General features: G+C 51.5%; 1 protein-coding gene and 1 long non-coding RNA gene across 2 annotated transcripts in view; one reads left to right on the forward strand and one right to left on the reverse strand.

Annotated features, from left to right (window-relative positions):
* Positions 1-17,400, reverse strand: part of ACAN (aggrecan) — a 60,328-nt gene extending 42,928 nt beyond the window's left edge. The window contains exon 1 of the mRNA XM_059180029.1: positions 17,287-17,400. The gene's annotated coding sequence lies outside the window, so the exon portion shown is untranslated. The remainder of the gene's footprint in view (positions 1-17,286) is intronic.
* Positions 17,401-17,530: 130 nt separating this feature from the next.
* LOC131835625 (uncharacterized) overlaps positions 17,531-26,122 on the forward strand; it is a 101,169-nt gene continuing 92,577 nt past the window's right edge. The window contains exon 1 of the long non-coding RNA XR_009355278.1: positions 17,531-17,649. This is a non-coding gene — a long non-coding RNA (uncharacterized LOC131835625). The remainder of the gene's footprint in view (positions 17,650-26,122) is intronic.

The raw sequence follows: 26,122 nt of genomic DNA on the forward strand, positions 1-26,122 counted from the left end.
GCTCACCGCCAACCTGGCAGAACGGAGAACGCCTTCCTGCTGGGGTTTGGGAAGGGGCTAGGGGGTCCAGTGTGACGCCTCGGTGGCCTCCCCAGCTGAGAACAGAGCCCAGGTTTACAAAATGATCTTTGGTAGAGGTGTCTGGAAGCCGAGAGTCCCGGTGGAAAGGCCCGCTTGTCAGAAAGGGCCATCAGGTGTTTGGGGTGACAGCCGAGTCCCTGGGCAGGCAGACGGCCAGGTGCCTGGCTTGTGGCTGGTGGGAAACAGGGGGCCACTGTCTCCCTGGGGCAGACGCTCGGGTTCTGTAAATTTAGTCCCGGGGTCTAGTCAAGAGTAAGTAAGAAAATGGATTACTGGAGAAAAAAAAAAAAAACACCTCATTCACTTTTTTCTTTTTCTTTAAGATTTTTCAAGTAATGTCTGCCCCCAACACAGCACTTGAACTCCCAGCTCTGAGATCAAGAGTCACACCTTCCCCTTATGGCCATCCTTCACCCACACTCCTTTCCCTTTCTTAGAGCATGAGCTCTGAAAAGCAGAGGATTCTTTTTCAGCTCTCATGTGGAAGGAATAATTATTTGCCTTTCCTCTGGAGAAGTTCCAGCCATTTTTGGCTTTCCTCCCTCCCTTCTTTCCTCTGTCAAACTCTGTCGTGGGTGCTGAGGAGGACGGAGGGATGGGCCCATGCGTATCCGCCCCCAGGGCTCACCGTGTGGGATGGGAGAGAAGATGTATGAATAAATCCTACAACCCACGAGGAAAGGTCTCCCTGGTTGAGAGAATTCTGGGAGCTGAGAAGATGCAGAAATCACTCTGTTTGGGAGGCCTGGGAGTGCTCTGAGGAAAAGGTAACATTTGAGCTGAGCCTTGATAGACAGTCAGGGACCCAATGGGAGAGGGAAAGGGCCTTCGAGGAGGGAAGGATCATATGAGCAAAGGCATGGAGAAAGGAGTACATCCAACTGGTGTAGGATTAAATGAAGTTACAAGCGATGCGGGGCCACGGGGCCACGGGGCCACATTTTGAAGGACCCCTGTAATTAGGTTAGTGAGTCACCTACACCTTCTGCAGGTGATGGGGAGGCTCTGGGGAGTGTGTATGTTCAGGAATGTCCTGATCTGAGCTGTGTTTCAGAAGGAAACCGAAGCTTCTTCTCTAGCTGTCACTGGCCCCCACCTCTGGAAAGTCTCACCAGGACCCCACTGTGGCCAAGTTCACCCTCCTCCATTAAAGCAGGATCACACATGGCCTGCAGCATTTGTCTGTCTCCGCAAGGAGATGGTGCCTACAGGAGTGGGCACTGGGCGCATCCTTCCTTGGGTCTCCTGCGTCCTTCCTTGGGTCTCCTGCATGCCTGAGCACCGATAACTACATCCTCTAAAAATGACCCTGTATTGAAAGCTGCCCCCAAGCCAGCATGGTGCCCGACAGCAGTCTGAACAAAGATGTTGTCTCATTCAATGCTCACAATCATCCCGAGAGGGGGTCCTGGAGACGGAGGCTTAGAGCAAGTCAATGACTTCCCTCAAATCCCACAGCCAGGGAGTGGCTAACCTGTTCTCTGCTTCCCACGTATATGCTAGCAATGGAGTTTGGTGCAGAGGGCAGAGCCTGTCAGGAGTCCATTCTCATTGTTCAAAGGCCTTTGACCATGTACGGACCCAGCCTTAAAGCATGGCTTCCGTTCACAGACATTTGCCGAGTTCCTCCCACGAAAGGAGTCTTCCCATGGATGGGGTTAAGCTTTAGAGTTGGAGCAGAGCACCCAGCCACCTTGGGGCTGTAGAACAAGGCTGAAAGCCCTGAAGAGCTTGCTCTCTGAGCCCCTCACAGACCCCCTCTGACTCTCAGCTTGTTCCAGAAGAGTTGGCCAAGAGCCATGAGCCCGGGCATGACCTTCTGCTTCTTCCCCCGTTTCCTCCCCTTCCAGCTGTCTCCAGCATGTCCCCAGTGCTCGGCCAGCCTTCTCTGGCTGTGCCACTCTGCCCTGCACAGCTGTCAGGATTATGGGGCCTAATAGCCTCCCGACAGGAAGCCAGCACAGCCACCTTCCAGAAAGCACCTTCGAAGGACTCCCACTGTCCTCTGCCTCCGGGCTCCTCGCAGGTGCAGGTGCTTCTCCAAGTGTTTCTCCAAGGACATGGCCCTCACAAGAAATCCACCTTTCCTTTTGCATGGTTATTGTTTCAAATTCTTTTAAAAAGAATTGTGGTAAGATATGCCTAACACAAAAGTTACTGTCTTTTTTTTTTTTTTTTTTTAGTAACTCCAATGGGGAACACCATTGGGGGGCTTGAACTCATGACCCAGAGATGAGGACTGACCTGAGATAAAGAGTCAGATGCTTTACTGACTGAGCCACCCAGGCGCTCCACAAAGTTTACCATCTTCACTATCTTTAAGTTCATATTTCTTACAGTTCTGTAGCATGAGGTACGTTCATATGTCACATGACCCTGCCGCCATCATCACCATCTGCCCAGCTGAAACTTTGTGCCCCTTGGAAGACAACTCCCATTTTCCCCTCCCCCAGCTCCTGGCAACCACCATTCCACTTTCTGTCTCTACGAATTTGACTACTGCCTTTCCCTTTGAGGAGGAAAATCAATATCCCTATCTGTGCCAGTATGTAGAGATCTTTATGCACTATTCCATTTGGACAGGTCCCTTTTTTTGTTTTTTCTGGAGTGCTCGCTATGGTCAAGGAGGCCTTCCCGCACACAGGGCCCTGCCGGGCACTGCCTTTGGCATCCAGGAATGCCTGCGTCTTCCTGGGGTTGGGCTCTAAAGCAAAGGAGAAACCAGGTATGATTAACATTTCTCTTGAAAATTCCCAAGAAGGCACCATGTTGGGGCCCCTCACACTCCCCCTCAATGAATCAAACACAATGGTCCTTTTTTCAATTTTGGGTTAATTATCTGAGCAGCGGACGCATTAGTGGGCTTGTTAGAAGGCCATGTTTTTGGAGCTGTACTTACATTAAAACTAGAAACAGGCTTGGCTCTTTAAGATGCTCGCACCATGAGAGGAACAAGGGACCCGAGGCTGATTCCGGGAGCAGCAAATTTGAGTCTCGGGCTTGCTGGGGCACAGATACACTGGGGGGGGGGGGGGAGCGCCTGTAGACTTTCTTGCCTAAGGGTGCTCTCTCTCTCGGTAACTACCCCTGCACCATAACTCAGCCTCAGACCCCAGCCCTATCTGAGCTTGGTGGGAGCAGCGGGGCCCACCTTCCTGGGTGGGAAAATTCACCCACAGCTGCACAGACAGCAGCCGTGCTAGGATGAGGCCCTGGGGCGCTCTGCTTCCTACTTTCTCCTACCTGGCCCGCGGGCTCTCCTTGAGGACAGGGCAGACTTCCCTCCTCCTTGTGTTTTCCCTCTGTGTCCCATAGAGAGCCTGGCACTCGGGATATTCTAATTATGGAAAACTGCGTCCTGACTTGGAAACACGTTCACACAAAAAGCAAACGGGCAAAATGTTACGTGCAATGCAACGCCATTCCATTTTTGGGTGTATCTATTCATGGGCGGAAAAGACCTGAAGGAGGTACCTAAGTTTAACTCTAGTCATCTCTGGGTGTTAGGTTTACAGTAGATTTTTATTTTCCCATGTCTAGTGTTTATAGTCCCTCAACTTTCTGGGATGGTAAAACATGTTTCAGAGAAAAAGTGTTTCCAAAAATAAAAGGAAATTTTATATCCTTTAAAAAAAAAAATCTACATTCAGGACAATGAACTCCCCAGTGACCAAGGTGGTAGCCAGTGGAGGAAGGGTGGGGTGGGGGAGGGGGAGGGCCTGGGGCTGGGGTAGAGGAGAGAAGAAAGTTCTCTGGTACTATAAAATTCTTGAGAATGGACTGACCGTCAGAATTTTCTTCTGTCGCAGTTAAGGGTTCAACAGACTCTGGGCCCGAGGTCTTCCCAGCTCATGTCTCTCTCCCAAAGGTGCTCCTGGAGATTGTGAGCCAAGGAGCCCCCATGAGGTTCATAGGTATGGAATGCCAGAGTGAGCAGATCTGTATACTCACACCCATGCATGGGCCTCAGACTGAGAGACAAGCCCCTTTGCTTCTCTTTCTTACGTTACATGTCTGGGTCCAATCTGAGAAATTCACCTTCTCTTTGGGCATGGACTAGCCAAGAAACCATGAACTTTGGAATCAGATGGTCACTAGTTTGAGCCCTGGCCCGATTACTTACCAGCCATGCCTCTGTTTCACCATCTACAGAATGGGAATATTAGACCTACTTCAAGCTTCTTGCTGCTTTGGGTCATGAGAAAAGGTTTATATCCTTTCTACTCAACATATCCAGTCTCTGGTTAGCATAAAAGCACTGACCCATCAGAGAACACGTCGTTTATCTAACTTGATAAACTTCCTGTATGTCTCAGAGACGAAGCATGAATCCAAAATATAGTAACCAGTCAGTGAAGGGTGTCATTGGTTGAACTGAGTTCCCCACCCCCCAAAAAAGATATGCTGAAGCCCTAACCCCCAGGACCTGTGAATGTGACCTTATCTGGAAAGAGGGTCTTTGCAGATATGATCGAGTCAAGGTGAGGTCATTGGGATGGACCTTTATTCCAGTATGACTGGTGTCTTCATAAGAAGTGTGAACAGGTGTGAAGACCCAGGCATGCACGGAGAACATTACTCAGAGGCAGAGATCAGAGTGAGCCAGCTCCTGGCCCAGGAACACCACAAACTGAAGGCCATTACCAGTAGCTAGGAAGAGGCAAGGATGGGTTCTCTCCTACAGGTTTCAGAGGGAGCATGGCCCTGAAGAGACCTTGATTTTGGACTTCTAGACTCCAGAACTGTGAGGTGATACATTTCTGTCATTTTAACCGCCCCCTTTGCGGTGCTTTGTTACAGCAGCTGTGGGGAAACCAATACAATAGGTAACTTTCTATTGTATTATGACTACAACTAAAAACACTTCTAAAAAAAGGAGACTGCCCTACCTTACTTGGTCGTCAACCTCAGGATGACTGAGATTTCTTTAGAGATTTCTTTACTTCTCAGGTCTAGACTAAATCTCTCCTGCCTTTTTTTTCTTAGTGGAGACGTGTCCTGCTTTGGGATTTTTTTTTTTTAATTTTATTTATTTGACAGAGAGAGAGACACAGTGAGAGAGGGGGCCCAGCAGTGGGAGAGGGAGGGAGAAGCAAGCTTCCCAATGAGCAGGGACCCTGATACAGGGCTTGGTCCCAGGACCCTGGGATCATGACCTGAGCTGAAGGCAGATGCTTAATGGACTGAGCCACCCAGCGCCCTCCTGTTTTGTTTTATTTTTTGGATTTTATTTTTAAGTAATCTCTACACCCAACGTGGGGCTCAAACTCACAACCTTGAGATTAAGAGCCGCAGACTCTATAGACTGAGCTAGCCAGGTGCCCTGGGATTGTTCTTGATGGATTTTTCTAGATCTTTCTCATCTTCCCTTTGAACCCAGTCTTTGTGACTTCCTTGGTTTGGCTCTTTGACCCTCATGCCCTCATCAGGTCCTTCCATCTCCCCTTCCACTCTCCCTGGTTGATGACGGTGGCTCTCTGTTTTTCTAGGGAGCCAGGAGAAGGGAGAAACAGCCCAGATTCTGGTCTGGAAACTGTCTTTTAATAACAAAAACCCAGAAGTGAACTTTTCTTTGAGGTTTCTGGTCCTGTCTGGACTCAGAGCATCTTTTCTCCTAGAGTCCAGGTAGGACCAAGAAACACTGACGTTTCAATAGAGACACAACTCAGGCAGTTCAGCTGCCTTTGCTAGCTCAGAACCATCGAAGGTTCTCTTGGGACAGTTAGACTTCCTGGTTCCCCAGTCCCAGAAGGGGAGGACAGGGCATGGAACAGGACATGGAACAGGTGTGTGGAGGGAGCTCTGAGTCCAGCACCAGCTCCCCCTCCCCAGCCCACCTCCTGAAAGCACAGCCAAGTTGGTAGCAGTTAGAACATCTGAAAAGGAATTTCTTGCTGGTCCAGCCTTTGTAGCTGTGGTGCCCACAGGGGGCAGTCTACACATGGAAGGGAACGGAATGGCATCCTCCGGGATTACACAGTGCGGGGTGGGGATGGGATGGGGGCTTGGTACAACAGGTCTTGCTGAGCCACCTGCTGTCGGCCCTGCCAGGGGACCTGCCCTGTTCCACTGCTAGCTTCCAGGTGGCACAAAGCACAAGGCTATTCTTGGGTTCCCCACTTGGCTGGGCAAGCAGAGGTAGTCACGTGACCACCCCACCCATCTCTGCAAAAGGTCAGGTTCTCAGATCCCAGGAATGCCCGGGGATATTCATGATTAACAACTGTTCTCCTTGGAGGGCATTTGCTCCCTGCCAGGTAGCTTGGTTTAGTGATGTCATTTTAACCTCAACACCTGAGGGGATCCACAAACTCGTGAGGTCAGAGACCTTATACCTGATTTACAGATATGGAAACTGAGGCATGCAAGACTAATCAGCTCCGGCAAGGTCACACAGCTGGAGAATTGGAGCCCATCCACCTGACCCCCCCTCCTATGGGACAATGGCCTGGGAATAAAACATTGACGACCATGGGCTGGACCCTCCATCACAAAAGAGAGACAGGATAGGGTCCTAGGCTCCAGGGAGGCCCCCAGGGGGAGAATCTGAGATGCCAGGCACACAGGCGAGCTGGAGGGGAGATGCTGTTCAGTGTGGATGGTGAAGGCCAAGAAGCCTTGCCCGCTGTGGTCTGCAGAGTCACGAAAGCTGGGAAACCCCTCTTGTTCTCTGTCCTAACCCCCTGGCCTGGCCCTCTTCCTCCAGGCCATAGGGAGTGCCAGGACCCCACAGCTTGAAAAAGGTAAAGGAAACAAGATGACAGAAGGCTCACTGTCCACGCTGAGTAGCCCAGTGATAGAATTTGAGGCTCCAAAGGTGGTAGAACCTAGAAATACAAATTAATTCCTAAAAGCAGCTGTTACCCCGGGATGCTCGAGTCATCATGAGCTACTAAGGGAAGCTAAGAAGAGGGTACTGGCGTGTGGAGAGCGGCCATGTCTCTCCGCAGCTGGGTCCCCTTGGTGGCAGAGCCCGAGCTGGCTCAGGTGGTGGCCGTGCTGACACTGCAGAGTCCCCGAGCCATGGCCAGGGTGACATGGGGCTGCCGAGGGGGCCAGGACAGGCGGGGGCTGTTTTTAGACAAGGACCCAGTTCAGTGGGAGTTGGGTCCAAGTTCCAGCTCTGACACCATCCCCTGCCAGACCCTTAGCTAAGCCACACATGTTCTTTTTTTTTTTAATTTATTTTAATGCCAGGATGGTGAACATAGTCTTATATTAGTCTCAGGTGCACAATATAGTGATTCAAGTCTTCCATACGACCCTCGGTGCTCATCACGACAAATTTCCTCCTTCATCCCAGCCCCGATGTCCCCATGCCTGCTCCCACCTCTCCCCTGCCCACCACCAGTCTGTTCTCTACAGTTTAGAGTTTGTTTCTTGGGCATCTGGGTGGCTCAGTTGGTTAGGCGACTGCCTTCAGCTCAGGTCATGATCCCAGAGTCCTGGGATCGAGCCCTGCATCGGGCTCCCTGCTCCATGGGGAGTTGGCTTCTCCCTCTGACCTTCTCCTCGCTCATGCTCTCTCCCCCTGTCTTTCTGTCAAATAAATAAATAAAATCTTAAAAAAAAAAAAAGAGTTTGTTTTTTGGTTTGCCTTCGTCATGCTCCCCCACCTTTTTCATTTTTGCTCATTTGTTTTGTTTCTTCAATTCCCCATAGGAGTGAGATCATATGGTATTCGTTCTTCTCTGATTGACTTACTTCGTTCAGCATTCTAGTGGACATACTCCTTTCTAGGGCCCAGTTTTCTGATCTCTGACAAGAGTAGAAAGTCCCATATCAGTGGCCTTCAAAAGACACAAAAGTACAGTTGTTCTGATCAAATCTGACTTGGGGGGACCCCTAAAATCACTGTTCCTCTCTACTTACCTCTATGGCCTCTGTGGGGCATCACAGACAATGGCCACAGACTCCCTGAAGACAGTTCGAAAAGTACTGGCCTAAAGTCATTTGTCGGGTTAGCACACTTTTACTGAGTACCTGCCCTGTGCTGAGCATTTTCTAGGTGTTGGGGATAGAAGAAGATCAAGACAGATCATCTGTGTGATGGGCACTTGTCCCATGCAATTTTGATTTGGTGGGGGCTAGGGCAGGGGGAGTCAGACAACCACCAAGGAAACCAACCAACCAGCACTCTTTAGACAGAGGCAAGTGAGAAAGAAAGTGCAACACAGGATTGCTGGGACATGGGGGTGGGCGTGTCTTTCTTCTTCAAATTAGGTGGTCCAGAAAGGCCTCCTGGAGGAGGTGACCTTTGGACCTGAATGAGCCAACCTTGCAAAGCCAAGTAGGAAGAGCTTCAGGCAGGAGAGATTAGGAGGACAAAGATCCTCAGGTGGGAATGAAGTGGAAGATGCTGGAGGGTGGTGGGTGAGGGGAAAGTGAATCGGGATGCCGAGGGGGGAGGGGAAACGGGCTCCTGAAGGCCTATGGGCCAAGGAAGAGAACTGGGCTGTCTTCCAAGGGTAGAAGGTCTGAGAGCCTCTGCCGTGCCCAGAGGGCTGAGAAGTGGTGTGCAAATAACCTGAAAGATTTCCATAAGCTTCTAAGCATCGTCATCCATGCTATACTTGCAGTTACGAAGGAGGGAGCTGGATGAGTTACAGTTTTCCAGCCACAGAACGTTGTGGGGGCCTTATTTGGCATATGTGAGTTTTGCTGACCCCTGTGGGGACCCCTGGAGCCCCTAAGACATTGAGATAGCAGCTGGGGCTCCTAGGTGGAAGCGTGGATGGGAGGGACCAGGTGGGCAGGGGATGCAGTAGGAAGTGAGGGTCTAAGCTTGTGCTAGGTCTTCCCATGGTTAATAAAGCTCATTCCACCTCCAAGCCAGCCCTACAGCGTTCTCCTCTCTCAGGACGGGGTGTGGAGACAACTTAAGCAATCAGATCCCCCCACACCAGGGGGACCCTCTCTGCTAAAAACATTCACAAAACGAGATCAACGGAAGCCCCTGCAAGCTGGGCTTAGGGAGGGAGAATCACAGAATGAGGCTACTTTGAGGGGAAATTAACAGCCCAGAGAAGGGCGAAGAAGCCCCCCGCCCTTGGAGGAACTGTGGGCAAGTGGGGTGCAGATGACACTCATGGGTGTAATGACAAGGACAGGGGACAGAGGCAAGCAATGCAGACACTGCTCTTCCTCGCTCAGCTCCAGGGGCAGGGGTCATTCATAGAAATAGTCCCGACACTGGTGCCCCCTGCAGTCACAGGGCCAGTAGAGCACACCGGGTTAGGCCTCTGGTCCAAGGTGGGGAGGGGGCTCCCATCCGCATCCCCCAGTGGACCATACCGAGTGCGCCACCTCCCTCCCATGTTTTCCAATCCAATTTCGTTCAATGAAACTAAAATAAGCATCCTGCATGGTCAACCTTTAAGAGAGGGTGGGAGGGAGGAAAGGGGAGGGAGGGGCCTGCTTGGCTCTGGGGCTGGAGAGGGCCTGCTGGATCAGTGACCCTGTTTGCGATTTAGGTTTTGAAGGGCTCCCCTGTCCCCAGGCTGCCCCTTGGGCCCTGGTGCAGCTGCCTCATTCCTGCCGCAGGATCAGAGCTGGCTGATTGCTTAGATCAGCATCTCTACAGACCCTCCATCCGCTCTAGAAAAGAAGAGCTCCCTGGAAAATTCAGTGTAAGAGACTCTCGGAGATTTCCAATATCCATCAGCATCTGGAGAATTCCTGCAGAACAGGGGTGCATTCTGTTCTGTTTGACCCTCGGGGATGAGGCCCTTTTTACATGAAATGTGCTTTGACCATCCCTGAAACAGTTGTTCTGGGGAACCCACTTCTGGGAACCCTGGCCAAATGTACTTTGATTCAGGGTCAAGGACAACTATGGTAAGGAAGCAGGGCCCCTGTCTCAGGCAGGAAGGAGGAGACAGAGAAGCAGGCTGTGACCTCCTCATTCTCCTAAAGGGCAAACTGGGGGCAGAGGCTGTAGTTCTGCCTGCATGGAGGGGAAGGCAGGTGACCCCAACAGGCAGGGCTATAAGAAAGTGGCTTAGAACTGAAGGCACCCAGAGAACTGCTTGGGGCTTTACACTAGGAGTTCAGAAGCTGGGTTGCATTGGGATCACCTTGGGTGTGTTTGAAAAGCACAAATTCCTACCCTGCCCCCCAAGCAGAATCTTTGCAGGTGCATTAGGATTTAGGCATACTTGTTTTCCCAAAGCTCCTCCAATGCTTTCAATTCTAGGGACAGAGTCTACTTCTGATGATGGCGTCTGGGGCCCTTTTTCAGTGTCTTGTCAAGCTGACAAACGTCCATTACCTTCCTGAGTCATCCTAAAATCCAGGTGTTCCCCTGAGCCAGCTTGATAAGAGGTCAGAGGGAGGGTGGTTCAGGGGATGGGGAAGAAGGGAGCCCCTGAAGGGGAAGGTCAGGCCAAGGTCCAGGTTTGGTTGGGGGAAACCCCCTCCCTATGACCAAGGGGGGAGGTTGGGATAAGAAAGCCCAGGGGTTGTGAGGGAGAGGGGAGGCTGGGCTCCACATTGCCCTGGACATTTCTCTTATAAGGGCTTTCTTCTCCCAAGCATCCTGGGAACCAGCAAAGACCCTAGAGGCACAGAGTCAGAAGGTGGCCCTAGAGTAGACAGTGGGTGCCCAGAAGGAGGTCTGTCTATAGCTGGGTTCTTATGGGATGGCACAGTGTTTCTGTGAGCAGGCGCCTCCTTTTACTGGCTTGAATGTGACATGTGATGTGCAGGGAGGAGCCCCAGCAGCCCTGATGGGATCTGTGGCTCTGCTGAGAGCAGCCTGAACCCCTCTCTGGGGCTCAGGTGCCTCATCTGCATAATGAAGGAGGCGGGTGATTCAGTCCCCTGCGTCCCTTTCTGATTTAATGCTTCATGACTCTGAAAAGCAGATGCTCAGGGAAGCGTGGCAATTCTCAAATCCACCCCTATGGCTAGTGACTTTCAAGGAGGCCTTAATATATTCTAAGTTCAACTCTGTGTGGTCAAGCAAAGGCCTTGCTGTTCAGGTGGGAAAATGGATGCGCCCTGCACTGAGATAAGTATCCACATTCCTGATCCGGACTGGGTCCTCTTCTTGGCAGCTTGGGCTTTCTCCCTTCTGCTGTCTCACCCACACCTCCAGCTCCCAGGGGGGCTCCCTCCTCCCGGTTAGCACAACTCAGCTGCTATGACTGCAGTACCCTCTAGAGGGCGCTGCTGTCAGCGCTGTGACCTGAGCCAGGCGCCCAACGGGAAACACAGGGCCCCCGCTGCTTCCGCCCGGCTTGGGATGGAGGCGTGGCCAAGTGGAGGGCCGCCCATCTGAGTATTGGTGCTCTTCTTGTCAAGCATCCAAAGGAACTTCAGAGTGTGAGGGTCTGCTCATTCATCCATTCGGCCTGCCTGCGTGTGCCAGGCCCTGGGTTAGGTGTAGCGCACACCAGATACGAAAGATGCCTGCTTAGGCCTCACAGGTGCTCCTCCCATCCCCACAAGTCACCTTCCCAGAAGTAACTTCTCCCTGGATCTTGCTCTGTGAAGACAGGCCTTAGGATGCCCATTTTACAGAGAAGAAAACCGAGTCTCAGGGAGGCAAAGCGATATACCCACGTCATGCAGCCAGGCAGTGCCCAACTCAAGTGGCTGCAAGCCCAGCTTCTCCCACTGCCCAACTGTAGGATGCGTTCTCCCTGGAGCACACCCCCTCCCCCTTGCTGGGAGCTGTGTGGGGGTGGGGGAAGGTGGTGACCCACATGCCACCCCCCAACCAGAACGCACTACTGTGGCAATAGTGCCCTGAACAGCAAACTTCTTTGGTCTCGCTATCCCACGTTCACACCTGCTGGTGTGATTTTCCAGAGCGGGACCTCGAAAAGCCTCCAAGACAATAATAGCAGTTGCTATTTCATTGTTGGTCTATTTTGTGCCAAGTCCCTTATTCGCTTTATCTTGAACCCCCTCAACCATCAGAGGAGCCTCATTTCACAGATGTGGAAAATGAGGCTCAGAGAGGGTAATTGACTTGCCCAAGGGCACACAGCTGGGATTTCAACCTATGACGGGGCTGCCAAAGTCCACGTTCTTTCTGCTTTACCACTGGGGCCTGGCTTCTTGTTTTCTTTTGTTGCCGGCTCTTCACCGCCTGCCAAACCCTCCCTTCTTGCCCTCCTACCCCCAGTCTTCTTGCTGGTTCACACAGCATGCTTTGGTGCCATAGCTAAATGAAGCTCTGGAATAGGACTTCTCGATCTTGGCATTATTGACATTTTGGGCTGGATCATTCTCTACTGGTAGGAGGAAAGTGCTATCCTGGGCATTTTCAGATGGTTACAGCATCCCTGGTCTCTACCCACTAGACACGAGTACGTCACCCCCTCCCCATGGCGACAACAAAAAATCTCCCCACATAAGGTCAGATGGTCTCTGGAGAGCAAAAGAACTCCCCAGTTGAGAGCTGCTGCTTTATAGGAATGTGGGGTCGGGGTCAAGTTGATTATAGCCCGTCCTCCTCAATAGACTAAGAGTGGCTGGAGGGCAGGAAGAGCTAATTGTTTACCCACACCTAGTGCAGTGCCTGTAACATGTAGCAAGTAGTACAGCAGGAAGAATGAATGAATGCTTTCCATGGATATGGTATGTTTCAGGGTGAGGGCCTGAAGGCCTAAGTTTCCATCCAGATCTTCACTGGTCTGTTCTGGGCTAGCCTGGGGCAAGCACTTCTCCCCTTCTGGGCCTCCATTCCCCTTGTGATGTCTTACAGGAGGATCATCACAGGCCCCAAAGGTCCTGTACATCCATGGTCTGGGAACCACGATATTCCAGCTCAGAGGCCCAGAGTCTGGGGGCTGAGGAGGGGTTGTCCGCCAGGCTGGACATTACACCTCTGTCTAGTTCTCAGTTTCTCCTTCTTCGGACCCTTGCTCCTCAAGCCAAATCCATCACACAGAGACGAACAAGCCCTCCCATCCCCAAAAGCGGCCTGATGCAGGAGAGGAGGCTCCTTTTTTTGGGTGTGTGTCTTAGAAGGGAAAACACGTAACCTCAAAGGTAACCAAATATCCAGATCGTGAGGGCTAGCATCGCACACCCCAAACCCACCTATTCATGAGCTTAACAAAAAGCTTCTTTAGGATACACTGTAAGGCCATTGAGAGGGAGAAAAGTCGCCTCTCACAAGCCCAGGCCAGCCCGCAGGGCCCGCCCTCCTAGCGTGCACTCACACACACACACACACACAGACACACACTCAGCCGCTTACAAGGAGGCTCTGAGTTTTTAAAAGTAAACTCCACGGTTTCCGTTCTTGCCCTGGATTCAACTTTTGAAAAAAGGAACCGTTTTCCCGTTCTCCCTCCAAATTCCCCCTCTCTCTGGTCCTCCCTGTGCCTCACTCCCGCTCTCCCTTTCTAACCCTGCCCCTGCCCTGCACCCCCCCCCCCCCCCAGCTGCTCCTCCGCTATAATGTTGACTCCATTTCCAACCACGCCCAGGGGCCCAGGCCTCCTCTCAGGGATGGGGGTGTCCTATCTGGTCTGGGGGAAGAAAAGCAGCCGGGGGAGATGCCACAACCCCCTTCCACTCCATAGAACAGAGCTTTCTCGAGGAAGGAGGGCAGGACTGATGCTCCCATCAAGGTCCCCAACATGGCCAAGAGGCCCACCTGGTGACAGCAGAAGAGGAGGGCTCCTATTTAAAGATGTTCTCCCTCCCATAGGGGTGCCTGGGTGGCTCAGTGGGTTGGACGTTTGACTCTTGATTTCAGCTCAGGTCATGATCTCGGGGTCCTGGAATCAAGCCCCGAGAGAGGCTCCACGCCCAGCAGAGTCTGCTTGTCCCTCTCCCTCGGCTTCTCCCCTGCTCACTCACACACACGTGAGCACGCTCTCTCGCTCTTTAAAAATAAATAAATAAAATCTTAAAAAAAGATGTATCCACCCATAGACTCCCTTTCCCGGGGGGGGGGGGGGCATTGGCCCTGGCACGCCTCCTGCTCCACTGGCAAGCAGGACTCATTGCTTCCTCTCTGTCTGCGTCTGCGTTCTCTTCCTTGAACTTGCCTTTCACTACTGCCCCCCCCCCCCGACTTCTACCCCCTGCTGCTCCCACTCCCGAGACGTTTACAGGTCCAGTCCAGGTGTTAGCATAGGGACAGCAAGGAGGCCCCAGCACCTGTCAGCTGGAACCACGAGGCAGGAATTTCTCAGGGACAAAAACATTATCAGGATCGGTGTCTTTCAAACTTTTTTGACTGCAACCCGCAGTAAGAAATTCATCCTATAAACATCAAATTTGTATACATTGTGTATATATCTATGTATTATAATCACATAGACACTTATTTAGGATTGCCAAATATAAAACAGAAATAGAAGTTTCTGGAAACAATACTTACTTTTATTACGTGGGAGACACTATGAAATTACTCTTTCCTATGTCATTCCACCCCCCTAAATCGGTTTTACAACCTGCAGATGGAGATACTCAGTGCTAGATGTGTCCGCTGGAGCAGGGACAAAGAGCGAGGCTCCAAGCAGGGGCCCATGGGCCTCCCCTGGCTCAGCTGAGGCCCTCCTCGGGCCCAACAAGAATGGGCTTGGAAGGGACTGGGTTCTAGGAGCCAGCATGAAAAAGATCCACATGAAAAGTTAGGACAAATAGTCTTTTACTACTACAGAATATTCTCAATACTCTCCTGAACTTACAGTTTGTGACCCCAAGGGGGCCTAGAAGCCACTAGAGGAGAGGAATTAAGGTTTCTGGTGCCTGCTGAGAGCCAGACAAGGCCCTCTTCAAAAGTGGCTGAGTTGGGATTCAAACCCAGGTCTGCCCTGCTGGGCAGGCCCCCCCACCCCACCCCTACGGCTCTCCCCCACCATCCCAGGAGTCAGGGCTCTCTTGGAGCTCCCTCTCCAACTGGGGAGTTGGACATCTGTTCTGGGCATGTGGGGATGGAGGACCCCCCCCCCCCCATTCAGCGTGCAGGGGTGCGGCTGCCTGGCATGTGGGTGTGTGGGAGATGGGGAGCAGGGGCAAAGCCTGTGTGTGGGAGTGAGAAGGGGCCTGGAGTCAGGTGTGGCTCCAACAGCACACAGTTCCGCCACTCAAGTCGCAGAGACTCCCTGAAGATACGTAATAATATTTCTATCATCTCCCCCTCTGGATTCTTTACTCCCATAAATTTTTTAAAGATTTTATTTGTTTTTATTTGACAGAGAGAGAGAGACAGTGAGAGAGGGAACAAAAGCAGGGGGAGTGGGTGAGGGAGAAGCAGGCTTTCCACGGAGCAGGGAGCCAGATGCAGGGCTCAATCCCAGGACCCTGAGATCATGACCTGAGCTGAAGGCAGATGCTTAACAACTGAGCCACCCAGGCGCCCCTCTTTATTCCTATATTGAAAGAAGGGCTTTCAAATGATAAAGACTCCCAATTTAAGTAAGATTTTCCTAGAAAATTCTAGGAAAAGAAAAATATCTACTTAGAATTAAAATTAGTGATAATAATAATAAATGGTATCAGTTCTGGAGTACTTGCAACTGTTTTATGGCCAGCAATGGCCAGACCAGCAATGGCCAGCACTGGGCACAGAGTTACTAGGTGGCGCTCAGTAGTTACCGGAGAATGAATGAAGGGACCCAGGGACACGCTGGAAATTGCACATACATGCATCTCATTTAAACCCAATTTGATGTAACCCGAAAAATTCCAGCATTTCCCTGAGAGATATTTTCTTTCTTTTCATAATTCCTTCTTCCAAAACTTTTGAAATTGGAGGGATCCTTGCTTCTGGGTGTAGAGACACCTCCTCCTTCAGGTTTTCTCCCTGATTGCCCTTCTATTCTTGGGCAGTCTCTTCCAGGTTCAGTGATGGCCAGGCCAGTGCTCCTAGACTGATCCCAAGCCCCCCCTAACCCGCTCTGCCCAGGGGTACAGACGATTTTCCCCTTGGCAACCCAGAGGCAAGGAAGGAACTAGGACTGGAGCCCAGACTTCTGGATTCTTAAATCAGGGCAAGCAACCGACTAGAGCCTCAGAAAATCCTGATTCTAGTCCTGCCCTTCCCCTAAGTCAGGTGTGACCTTTAGAAAGTCATCACACCTTTCCGGATTCACTTTCTTTTGAATATCTTTCCAAGGTCCAGGGTTCCCCCAAACTGACAGATACCCACCCACCGCAGTGTCCGGGACCTGAAACACCTCGCTAACCCATTCAGCTCTCCATCCTACTTCCTTTTCTCCTGGCAGCCCACTCCTGACAGAATTGGAATGTACACACCAAGCAAAATGCTGGGACCTGGGGATCCTTAGCGGTGAGACCCTACAAGAATCCTACCAGAGCCCTGCTCACGACTGCAAGGAGCAGAATGATGGAAAAGTTTGGGTTGGAGTCTTCCAACAGGAGACAAGCCCCTCCCACCGTCACCCCACAGTTTGCTCTGGCTTGGAATGCAGATTCGGTAAAGGACAACCATCCACCCAAACCCCGGGGTTTGAAAGACTCCACCGTGGTGGGCTTCCACTGCAGAGGAACCCAGAGAAGGCAAAGCTGTCCCTGGTCATGTGTCCTCATTTCCCCTCCTCTTCCTTGAGAGATGCCCCTACCTAGTGGCCCGGTCCGAGTTTGTCTCCCTCGCTGGCAGCTCAGTGGCCCTGGGTTCTGCCAGTTCCCCTCTTTCCCCAGCTTTCCCCCGTCCCTGAGCTCCTGGAGTAGGCCAAGTGGCCAAGGAAGTGGGAGCAGCGGGTTCTCTCAGCTCCTGCTTGGGCACCTGCCCTGTACCCGACACACTGCCCATGCCCAGCCACCCTGCCCAAGGGCCTCATCCTTCCCACGGACAGTCCAGGCCAAGGCTCGGAACCATGAAGCAACTCCTCCAGCTCAAGGGTAGCCCAGGGGATCTGAACCCACATTTCCCCGACTCCAAAGCAGCTCGTCTGTCCACCGAAGCGCGTTCCAGACTCTAGGACTTGCAAACACATGGGAGTCGGGAGTAAAAGCTCCCCTGTTCTCTGTTCCTTAATTTCGGGGGACCAGCAGACAACAGCCCCTCGTCACGTGTTCCTTCGCCCCATGCACGCTGCCTCCGCAACGGCACGAAAGTTTGCTCAACTCCGCGGGCGGACGCGGCGGTCGGGAAGCCGCAGCGCACGCCTCCCCCCGCAGGGGACACTGAGGCAGCGCAGCCCCCGCGCGCGGAGTGGCCAGCGGCCGGGGGACCCCGGGAGAGCCTCTCCCCGGAGGGAAGAGGACAGTTACCTTGAAGAGTTGGACGCCCTTCGTAAGAACTTCGGTGCCACACAGCTGGCGGGGCGGCCGGGGTCTCGCGGGGCCGGGAGGCCCGGGGCTGGCGGCGCCGCGGGGGAGACGCTCTGCGCGCGCGCCGCGCACCCCTCCTGCCGCGGGCGTCCTGTCCGCAGGTCCCCTCAGGCGGCGGCCGCGGCGGCAGCGGCTGGGTTGCGGAGTCCCGGCTGGCCGAGGCAAGGGCCACTGCAAGGAGCCCGGAGCCCGGAGCCCCTGGCGCCCGCGTCAGATGCCGGCCGGCGAGCGCGCGGAAGGAGAGACCTGGAGCGGCGCGGGCGCGTCCTCAGCTCTGCGAGCCCCCTCTCGAGCGGCGGGGAGGTAGGTGGGCGGGCGGGCGGGCGGGCATGGCGCGTGGTGACACATACATAGGGGCGGGCGGGGGAGGGGAGGGCGGTGGCGGGGGGGGGGCGACGCGGAGGGAAACCCCACCCCCGGGGGACCCGAGGGGCGGCCGGCGGGGGAGGGGAGGGCGGAGGCGTCTGGAGCGCGCTGGACCCCGGCTCCGGACCGGCGCGCCGCGGGGGAAGCCGCCCGGGGCGCAGGGCGCGAGAGGAGCCGGCAGCCCCTGGGCCCGCGGGAGGCAGCGGCGCGGGAAGGGCTGCAATGCGGTCGGCGGCTCCGCAGTCCGAGGGGCCCCGGAGGGCTGCGCCGGCACCCGCGCGGGGACCCGCGCCTGCATCCGCGCCGGCGCCCGCGCCCGTGCCCGCACCCGCGCCTGCGGTGGCCGGACGGGGCTCCCCGGCGACCCGCGCTGGGTGTGCGGCCGACGCCCGGCGGGAAGCGAGAGGGCACGGCGCGCCCCCTGCTCCCGGGCCACGGTTTGGAAGGACCCTCGGGAGGAACTGGCTGAAAGTTTTTGGGGATGGGGTGCGCCGGGATGGCAGGGAAGACGGGGAGAGAGGAGGTTTTAGGGGACCGCGGGGAGGCGTGCTGGGGACGGGGAGCCAGTCTCAGGGCAAAAGGCTGAGTGAGGGTCTCTTCAAAGTCCCGGAGAGGCCAAGGACATCTCTCGAACGAAGCAGGAATTCTCCAGGACTTCTGGAGCTCCAGAGACCACCCTCTTTAATAATAGTTTTCCCAGCCGAAAGAATAAGAGAACCAAAAGCGTTTGAACACCTTCCGTGAGCTGGTTGCTTAACAGACATTAATATCTCACTTAATTTCCCCAAAAGCCCAATGAGGTAAATATTAGGATTCCCCCACACACCCCAAAGATGTGAAAACGGAGGCTCAGAGAGTGAGGGTGTTACCTATTTAAGGCGGAGTCTGAATTCAAGCCCAAAGTCATGCTTTCTCTGCTACACAGGCTGCTGGTTTAGCTACAGCAGTTCTGGGGGGACCCGGGCTGGTTGGTGGTCTTCAGAGTCCTTATGGAGGAAGCTGGTCGGGCTTGATGCTAAGATTTAGTGGCCCAGGTCGGTGTGGTAGAAGCGGCTTGACCCCCTCACTGGGCATGGACTGAATGAGAAAGAGCAAGAAGCCGGGTCTCTGTGGGCTGTCCATTACAGAGATAATAGACTAAGCTTTTTCTTGATTAAAAGGCATGGAAGTGCCTCTGTTTCCCAGAGGTGATAACTCTGGAATTGTGTGGGTGTTTTGCTGGCCATCTCTGCTAGGGGGCAGGACTGGCCCTGGCCCAGCACCTTCTCCTACCGGTTGTCTGCACTGGGCAGTGAAGCCTGGGGACGGCATAGTTCCCACTCCACCCGTTGGTGCCCAGGAGCTGTGGCTGAGGTGTTCCACTGGTGGGCAGTTCTTGGCTTCACTGTTGTTCTACCTGAATCTTTTGGTTCCTCCTGGTCAGGTCTCCAAGTTACAGAGCACCTTGGGCCCTTCTGACATGATGGTGACCAGACAGCCCCTCAGGGGGAAACAGTATTTTGTCCCTCAGACAAGGAAGTGGGATGAAATCTTACTAGTTACTGGCCCCCAGTGCCTGGATCAGGGGAAATGACTCTTCTAGAAAAAATTCCTTAGAATTCCAACAGGAGTCGTGGTACTCATGCCGGTATTTACTTGATGCTCTAGGTGAGAACACATCACACCCTCATCCGTAAGACAGGGTCATATCTGATTTACATCCCAGGACGTGTGGGGTTAGCGAAGGACCATTCAATTCCAGGACGAATATTAGTAATTAATCTTTGTAGTGAAGGAAACAAATGCTTATTGATCACCTAGTTTTGTAATGAGGCTAAGAAACATACAATGGGCATTTTTACACACCAGACACTGTTCAATACAACAGCCTTGCAGGTGGAACATTGTTCCCATTTTACACACGAAGAAACTGAGACTCACAGGCCCCAGGTAGTGAATGAGTGCGGGTTGGCATGATGTCACACTACTGCGCCTTCAGGCTGCAGCAAACCCAGGATGATTAGGAAGTGGACAACGTAAAGACCACATTCAGGAGATCAAAGGATATTAGTCCGAAAGCCCTTGGTGGCGTATGGACCCTCCCCTGTTCAGGGCTCTTCCTTGTGTAGTAACTTCTGATGCTGGTCATCCCTCTGCTGCTCAAATACTTAATGCCTTTTCCAGGCTGCCTGACCCTTTCTGCTGTCACAGGCGACCTTGAACTTCTCGCTGCTTCCAGTGTGGTCTATAGACTAGCAGTGTCAGCTGGGCGCTCGCTCACAGTGCAAAATCTCAGGCCTACTGCAGACCTTCTGACTCAGAAGCTGTGTTTTAATAAGATTCCCCTTATTATCATATGCCTTCTGAAGTTTAAGAACCCCTGTGTTGGCCTCATTCAGCAGGTGCCACTCATCCAGTCACGAAATCACAGAATAAGGGTCTCAGAGCTAGGAAAGGGTCTTTAGCGAACTTTGAGGACTCTGTCCTCCCTGACTGGGATATACGCTCTGTGTGAACATGCCCGTGGATTTGACTCCCTTCTGAGTCGGCCTCCTATTTTCACGTGGTTCTAATACTTAGGCAGCTCTCAGATGTCGTAGAAGTGCTTACTGGTTCCCATACTACGGATTCAGCAGTGAACAGAACAGGCCCATTTCTACATCCTGGCCTTGTCCCCCAGACCTCCTTCCACATGGCAGATGTTTTTGCATTTAAGATCAGGGATTGCCTTGCTCTCGCCCTCCCCCTTTTCTCCTTTAGGAACCGGGAATCTCCACTTCACTATGTTCTTCCTCATCTTTCTCCATCAGTGGAAGCTACTTGCTCCTATCAATCTTCCCCTAGCGTGTCTGGACTGCCTTGTCCCGTGTAGAGTGATTCAGACCTAAACACAGTCCTCTTAGGGTACTCAGCCCAGGGCAGGAGCTCACCTCCTTCAATGAGGTACTATGCTTCTGTTAATGCAGCCTTCCTTTATGTGCTTTTCTGCAGCCTCATCATGGCTCATTCTGAGTCTGTAGCCAATTCAGATCTCCTTTCCACAAGTACTGAAGGGGCCCAGTGTCTTCTAATGCAAGTGTCGGACTTTACTCTATCATTCTTGGCAGCGGACTTTCTGCAAAGCTGACCAATGTCCCACTTTCGTGTCTTCACTTATCCTGGGGCTGAGTTCTAGAGCAGGACACGATGTCATGGCTCCATATTCCAATGACAATGGCTGTGTCATGCATTACCCCAAGCCTTAGTGGCTTCAAGCGATGAGTCTTTTAATATCGTTCATGGGTTCTGTGGGTCAGGAATTTGGGAGAAGCATGGCCAGTCATTCTGCCTTAGGTTATCTCATGGGGTTGCAGTCAGGTGTCAGCTGAAGGCTTGACTGGGGCTTAGACGATATGGATCTAAGATGGCCGGTGGGTCGGTGTTGGCTGCTGGCCAGTGGCCTCAGCTCCTGTCCATCTCACCTGCCAGGGGAGTCACCTCATGACATGGATAGCAGCTGGCTTCTGCCACAGCAAGTGATCCAGGGGCTGAGTGGGAGCTGCAGTGCTCTGATGTCCTAGCTTTGGAAGGCACACACTGTCACATCTGCCAGATTCTCTTGGTCACATGGGACCAGGGGATGGGGATTGCTGGGAAGCATCTTGGAGGTCGGCTTCCAAGTGCCATTCAAGTGGCTCTTAGAGGATGGCCAGTCCCCCAGTTCACCTAACTGTAGCACCACAAGTGCATGTTTCTGTCCCTTAGTGGGGCACCGTGTACGAATCTTGCTGAGTCCCAATTTGCAGATTTCCTCTGAGGCATCCTTTGGATACGCCTGTACAAGCAAGCAGCGTATCCTGCTCTCTGGGACAACACATCTGTCCCAGTTTTTGCAGGACAGTCTTCAGCATCCCATTCTTCCTGGTACAGTCAAAGATTGTTGCTTTGCTGAGCTGTGTCACACTTCTGGTTGATCTTGAAACTTGAGGACAGTCAAAAAGCATCAGATCATTTTCATGAAAGGGCTTCCTGTCTCTCTCAAGCAACAAAACAGAGTGGAAGAGGAGGTCCCCTGTGTCTTCAGGAGCTTTGGAGGTGAATCCTGGTTCTGGCAAAAGAAGGTGGGCAAGTTTCTTAACCTCTCTGGGTCTCGGTTTTCTCATCTGTGAAACGGGATTGTATGGAACTGTAGAATGAGAATAAGGGATATCAGTCAGTGCCTAGCGAGTGATCTGGCTCAAGATGGTAAATTTTCTTCCCTTTCCTCCGTACTACAATCTGATGTTCCCAAGCAAGTATGGGCTGCTCTCTGGGTTCATAAAGGAAGCTGGAAAACTCGCCTCCTCGGAGCGTGGCAATAATAAATACTATATGTCATGTGTGTAGAAAGGTTGTGATCCTTCCTGGAAGCCAAAGGCCATAGAAGTATGATATGGAAAAGTGTTCTTATTGCCAAACCGAGAGGGGGAGTGGTCTTCTGAGAATTAGTGGAACATTTGAAAAGTGCTGTTTTATTACTTAAACGCTGTGTAAGTGATAAACTCAGAGGGAAATGTTCTAATAATTAAGAACATGGGGTAAGTTAATGAAACACTTACGAATCCCCACAGGTCTGTGTGGAATAATGACGTACAGTGATGGGAAAGTGCTGTGTCACCTAAGACATAGAAATTGAGGGCATGTTTAAGGAAACTCTCATTTCTTGAAGATTCAGTTTAATTTTTCCGTCTTCCTCCACCACCTGAATTTATAGCAGTTTCTATTTTCAGTAAAACCCCTGCCATTTATAACAGAGGAAATTATGGCAAGCATTTTACTCGTGACTCACTAGTGTTTTTATCATTGAGAAGATGCAGGGAATGACACGGGAGCGGGGGGTATGACCATGTTACTGTAAAGGATCAACACCATCATCATCATCATCACCACCATCATCATCGAAAACAGTATTTTTTTTTTTAAAGATTTTATTTATTTATTTGACAGAGAGAGATCACAAGTAGGCAGAGAGGCAGGCAGAGAGAGAGAGAGGAGGAAGCAGGCTCCCTGCTGAGCAGAGAGCCCGATGCGGGACTCGATCCCAGGATCCTGAGATCATGACCTGAGCCGAAGGCAGCAGCTTAACCCACTGAGCCACCCAGGCGCCCCCAAAAACAGTATTTTCCAAGCAGGTCTGGGGTAAGAAGAGAGTAGAAGGATCCTTCCCCTGGCAGCTTCAGCCCCCAAGGCCCCTGGGAACTTGCCCACTTTCTCTGTCCCCAACCCTGAGTCTGTCCCCAACCCTGAATCCCAAGGGACTGCCTCCCACACCTGCCATGGCTTTTCCCTACTCTTTCCCTTATTCCTGCCATTGGAATGTTTTAGGAACTGACGGCCCAGCCCATGTCACATTGGGCTTGATGATTTTATTTTCGTTCAGTGATAAACATTGGGTCAGTCTGAAAATTTTTGTCCCAGATGTTTTGCACATTCCAGCAGGGATATAAAATGCGTACTTTCTCGATGTGCAACTATGGTAGCCCGCACGCACTGAAGATGAAATGTGAGAGGTACAGAGAGCACCTCCGTAGCTCGAAGATCGTCTGTTAAAACACGGGCATGGCTTCTCCCCACAACACTTGGCCCTTATTTGATACGAAAGCCCTGGGGAACGGTTATCTTGACATTTTAGCTGTTGCTATTGATCTGTTTGGTTTCTTAATGTGTATTCCTTTAAGGCGAGAACATACAGAATGTGTAAGGGGGGAAAAGCAGCATTTAGTTAGGTAATCTCTTATTCTTAGGACATTGACGTGTTGGCATTCAGTCTTGAAACAGTCATTAAAAAACAAGAATTATCAAAATGCTGGAGGGTGCTTGGTCTAGTCTCAAAATCTTAAGTTCAAAAAAATGAAATGTCATTTCCTTTGTGGGCTAGCACAGCCTCGCCTGCCTGCCTGCCTTCTTGCCTTCCCTTTCTTCCTCCTTCCCTTCTTTCCTTCCTTCCTGCCTCTCCTCCTCTTTCTTTGTTATTGTGGTAAAACATACATTACACAGAGTTGATCATTTTAACCATTTGAAGCGTCCAGCTCAGTGGCATTAAGTACATTCACAGTGTTCTACAAACATCACCACCCTTGGTCTCCAGAGCCTTCTCATCTCCCCAGACTGAAACTCCGTACCCATGAAACGTTAAGTCCCCGGCCCCCTGTCCCCTGAGCCTCTGGCAGCCACCACTCGACTCTGCCTCTATGAATCTAACTACTCTAGGTGCTTCGTATATGTGGGAACATGCAGTATTTATGTTCTGGATTGACTGGTATATTCACTCCCATGATGTCTTCATACAAGTGGTAACACTTCCCTTTATTGTAGAGCAACACGTATTGAGCTCTTACTATGTGCCAGGCCCTGTGCGGGGGTGCTTCATTAAAATTCACAAACACTTTGTGAAGTCTCATGAACTCCGTCCATTTCACTGATGAATAAACTGAGGGCAGGGAGGCTTGGCAAGCTGCCTTAGTTCATGTAGTTGCTGAAGAGAACAAGACATCTCAGCCAGGCCACCTGGCTTCAGAGCCCTCAGACTTAAAACAAAAAACGTTTAATAGTAACTGTTTACTGAGCACCTACTATGTGCCGGATACTAAGGTAGGCATTGTACCTACTTTTTTTCCTCCTTCCCTTCCTTTCTTTTGATATGTAATTTACATAGAATAAAGAGCATCTTAAGTGTACAACTCAAGGACTTTTTAGCATATGCCAACACCATTGTACTCACAATACAATCAAGATACAGAAATTTCCAGCTCCCTAGAAGTTTCCCTGGTGCTCCTTCTAAATGGTACACCCCAGGGAGACCACTTTCTGACCTTACTGACAGATCAGTTTTGTCTATTCTTAAACTTGATAGAAATGTTATTATCCTATGAATACACTGTTGTCTCTGGCTTCTTCTGTTCAAGTTGGAGGCAACCTGGAGAGCATATGCCTCATCCAAGGGGACAGTCACTACCTTGCTCCAACTAAAGATCACCATTCAGGAATTCAGTTCTTTGTTGCTGGATCACATAGTATTGGTATTAGCATTGGTATTAGGATTGACAATGGGGGACGTGGGGGTACTTTTGTTGTTTTCCTTGAGAAGCCAAATTTCTGGATTTTGACACAAGATCAGACAATGACTAATGTAAACATTAAAATATGGTGTGTATCAAAATGTTGAAGGATCAGCAAAAAGCTTCTGTGGGTGGTGGGACCATGCGATGGGGAGGGCAGTGGGAATGCACACGGAGGGACGTTGGAAAGGAAAAATCAGACACTGGATCTCTTGGGAGAGAGAGAGAGAAGCAAGAAAAGCCTCTGACTTTTGAACCCGCCTGCCTGGGAGATGGGGAGTCCATGTGACAGTCACAGGGAGGTCAGGAAGAGGAGTTGGTTTGGGGAGAAAGACAGCAAGTGCTGGGGTAGAGAGTGGTGTGTTCAGAGTTGGAGGGACGTTCAGGGGAAGTGGCCAGCAGGCTGAGAGAATTGTGAGCCTGGGACTTGGGAAAAAGCTCAGCCTGAGGAGAGTCCACGCATGGAAAAGTAGGGAACATTGAATTCTACCCAATGAATACTAAAATCGACTTTAATTGCATACTGTAACCAATTAAGGGAGAGAGGAGCGCAGAAAAGACGGAGGACGAGAGATTGTGGGATAGAAAGGCAAGGAGACCGAGAAAAACAGACAGAGCCCCAGACACGTGGAGAGGGAATGCCAGAGCCCCTGACACACTCGAGGGAAAGTGGTGCCTATAAGGGGGTTCTAGAGAAACAGAAATACAGACAAGGGTCAAGCGATGAAGTTTTGTGAACCGTAGGCAGAGCTAGAATCTAGCTCCATGTCAATTTCATCTTGCGCCTGTTAGGACATTATGACTAATGAATTTTAAAAACTATTGCATTTTTTGTTTGTTTGTTTTCTTTTTTTTTTTTTTTTTTTTGCAGCTGGGGGCACAAACAAGATTACTGCTTCTTGGCATTTATCCCTACGCACAAATAAATGAGACAAACAGCTCTGATCCTCTTATGCACACTGCCCAGGTCTCATGCACTGGGACCACCTCTGGTTTCAGATCAAGTCAGAAGTCCAGACCCCCCAAAGTACCCCCAGCTTTTCTGGGGATCCCTGGCTTTGTAAGGGCTCTGTCTAGTTTGGGTTAGAAGTTCTCTGCAGAGCTCTGTCAGAGCCAGCTTAATCTCTGAAGGATGAAGAAGAGAAAAAAGGGTGAACTTCATTCGGCTTGTGTGTGGGTGGGGGGGGTGTCATTTTATTGTTATTTCTGTCTTCCCATTTTCCACATGTTGATGAATTAGGGCCACTGAGTCCCAGTGTCATGCCTCCAGAGTAAAGCATTCAATCAGGTCTTAAGCTGTGTGTTTGTCAAAAGAGAGAAAGAAAGAAAGAGAGAGAAAAGAAAAAGCAGCTATA

Source organism: Mustela lutreola, chromosome 7 (assembly GCF_030435805.1).
Source record: "Mustela lutreola isolate mMusLut2 chromosome 7, mMusLut2.pri, whole genome shotgun sequence".
Classification (NCBI taxonomy): domain Eukaryota; kingdom Metazoa; phylum Chordata; class Mammalia; order Carnivora; family Mustelidae; genus Mustela; species Mustela lutreola.